Genomic DNA, 340 nt, shown 5'->3' with positions numbered 1-340 from the left:
GATGGCCAATATATTTTCCTAGTCAAGCATATATAACAGCATCATATGTTTATCATTTCTCATCTCATGTCTGCAAAAAATATGAATAAGATGCCATGCCATGAATACCATGAAAGGCGTGATGAGCTATCTAGCGACGTGTTTTCAGAGGAACCCACATATCTTGTGTTTGATTCCCTTTTGTGGCATCGGGGAAGGAATCAACAAGCCATTCGCGATGTTCAGCTGTTTTTGTTTACCCGCGACGCCAGGTGTATAAGCGCGTGCTTGTAGGATCGAATTCGATTGTGGATCAATTGAATATCGTGACTTTGATTCTATATTGGGGGTGTTAGTGTTA

Source organism: Penaeus monodon, chromosome 34, assembly GCF_015228065.2.
Source record: "Penaeus monodon isolate SGIC_2016 chromosome 34, NSTDA_Pmon_1, whole genome shotgun sequence".
NCBI classification, from domain to species: Eukaryota; Metazoa; Arthropoda; class Malacostraca; order Decapoda; family Penaeidae; genus Penaeus; species Penaeus monodon.
This window is presented reverse-complemented; position numbering follows the sequence as displayed.